The sequence below is a fragment of the Buceros rhinoceros genome, unplaced genomic scaffold (genome assembly GCF_000710305.1).
Source record: "Buceros rhinoceros silvestris isolate BGI_N320 unplaced genomic scaffold, ASM71030v1 scaffold36542, whole genome shotgun sequence".
Taxonomy (NCBI): domain Eukaryota; kingdom Metazoa; phylum Chordata; class Aves; order Bucerotiformes; family Bucerotidae; genus Buceros; species Buceros rhinoceros.
This window is the reverse complement of record NW_010397807.1, coordinates 7,629-9,842: the sequence shown is the minus strand read 5'-3', so window position 1 is coordinate 9,842 and position 2,214 is coordinate 7,629.

Here is a 2,214-nt window from a genome sequence, read left to right as displayed (position 1 = left end):
CCCAGCCACATCTTCTTTCTCCTTGGATACAATAGTCATCTTCATAGCACTTATTATAACATATTGCAGCAATAATGTGCAATTATCCTCAAAAACAAAGCAAAAGCTCGAGATAAAAATAACAGGCACTGAGCACACTTACCAGCTGGAGGAAGGCAGCAAAGCAGCACTAGCTGCAGCCCTAAAATGGCTCTGATATAGTAAGCTGGAGCTGCCTCTCCCAGCCTGATTTCAAAGGCCAGTCTGGAGGAGGACCCACCAGAGGAGAACTTTCTTCTAAAGCAGGTCCAAAGTGAGAAGAAGCAGGCAGCAGCCAGGCTCTGCAGAGCTGGCGTTAGGTAGAGATGTGCCCCACCTGGGGTCTGTGCACTTTGCGGTCAATTTGCCAGGCAAGAGCTTGAAACTCTGGACACACAGGAGGGCTGATCCTTCCATTAGGAGAGGTCCGTCAGGTGGCCAACAACCACAGCTCTCATTTTGGGTCTTCCTTGATGGTGATGTCTGACCTAGGGAAGTCAGCACACCTCTTGGGTTTTCTTCTTGCCCTTTTTTTTGTTCTGCTGGATACACTTACTTTGACTTTGCTCACAAGAGACTCTAATGCTGACCCCTCTATTTCCAAGCTTTCACAACAGTGTACCCTGAAAGTAAATTATAGTGGGGGAAAAAACAGTTTCAAGGACCAAAAGAGAGAGAGCCTAAGTATTGGCTTAAAATTCTCATCAGCAGATCAGAAAGATGCTAAATCTGATCAAGTATAAGGAAACTGTATGCATATCTCAGCTCTCTGATGGCTTCAGAGATATCTCAGGTTTATATGGTGTGTGAAAACTTGACATCTCTACTTTGTACAAGGAAGACTGGTTAGAGCAGCACACATTCAAGGAGGGCCTTTGTTGAATAGAATTGGCCAAATCAGATTAAAAACCCAATATCTGTGATGAAGGCTGCAAGCTGCCTGCTCAGAGAGGTTCCACTGATGTGAACCAGAAGTTCCTTGCATGTGGTCAGGCCCTAAATTTGATACTGGCATTTAAAAACAAATTAAGATTCCCATGTAATATTGACTTTTTTTTTTTTCCCAGAGTAAAAGATTTTATAGCATGGAATGCTCTATGCAGTGGTTACATGAGTCCAAGTAATTGTACCAATTATATAATTTGATATAATTGCACTAATTACATAAACACATAATAATGAAATATAAGTTATTCCAAGAGCTAAGCTGGAAGAACATTAAAGAACCTAAATGTGCTCCCACTTATTCTAGTACAAATCAGAAACAATTCCCCCCAAATCAATGAAGTTACTCAAATAAAATTGGCCCCTACCATTGCAAGCAGTCAGGTAAAGCCAGCTTTTCATTCAAGGGTACTGACTGGGCGGTAAATGAAAGCTATTGGGGTATTTTGTGCCAACAGAGATTGCTAATTCCTGGCCAAATTCCAGCATACACAGGGAGACTCTCCCTGTGTTCATGACCAGGTTAGGTGTCTTCTCCTCTCTTGTGCCACTTCTGTGGGTTTTGCTAAATCTTTTAGCTGCTGATTCTAAACAAACAAAAAAAAAAAAATATGTAGAAATACTGAGAATGAGCTGGGCCAAATCAGGATTTCCAGAAAACCAGAATCAGTTGTGTCTTTAGTCATAGAGGTGCTAGCCTAAATTATATCTGCAGATTCTAGGACAGCTGCTGCAGACTGACACTGGTATTAACAAAACCAGATTCTTCTCTTAGAGAAAAATCTGTATTTCTGATCCATTGTGCAAAATGTTCTTCAACCCTTCACTGCAGGAACTCTTCTAAACCAAAGTTGTTCTTAAGAAGGATTCATTCAGTGAGGGGTTTCCCTCTTCTCCTATGGCAGGGGAGTGCAGCAATTCATTTCAGCTGCTGACTTCATCTCACAAGTAGCAAAGCAAAGGTGAGAGCTGGCAGGTTTGGAGCAGGTGTCTCTTATGTGTGGAAATATGTGATGTATGCAGAGTTAATGCACCAAGTGCTCTGCTGCATCACATCGTGACAGTCACCCCGTTCACACCGTCCTCATTAATGCCAGTGGGAGGTCCAGGTACTGGGACGAGGGTCTTGCCTGTGTTAGAATATTTTGAAGGATGGAGATTTTCCAACTGCAGAGGTTGAGTCTACCTCATGATAGAAGACAATGATTTAGCATTTACAGGACCAAATTCAAAGCCTATCCATCAGAGACA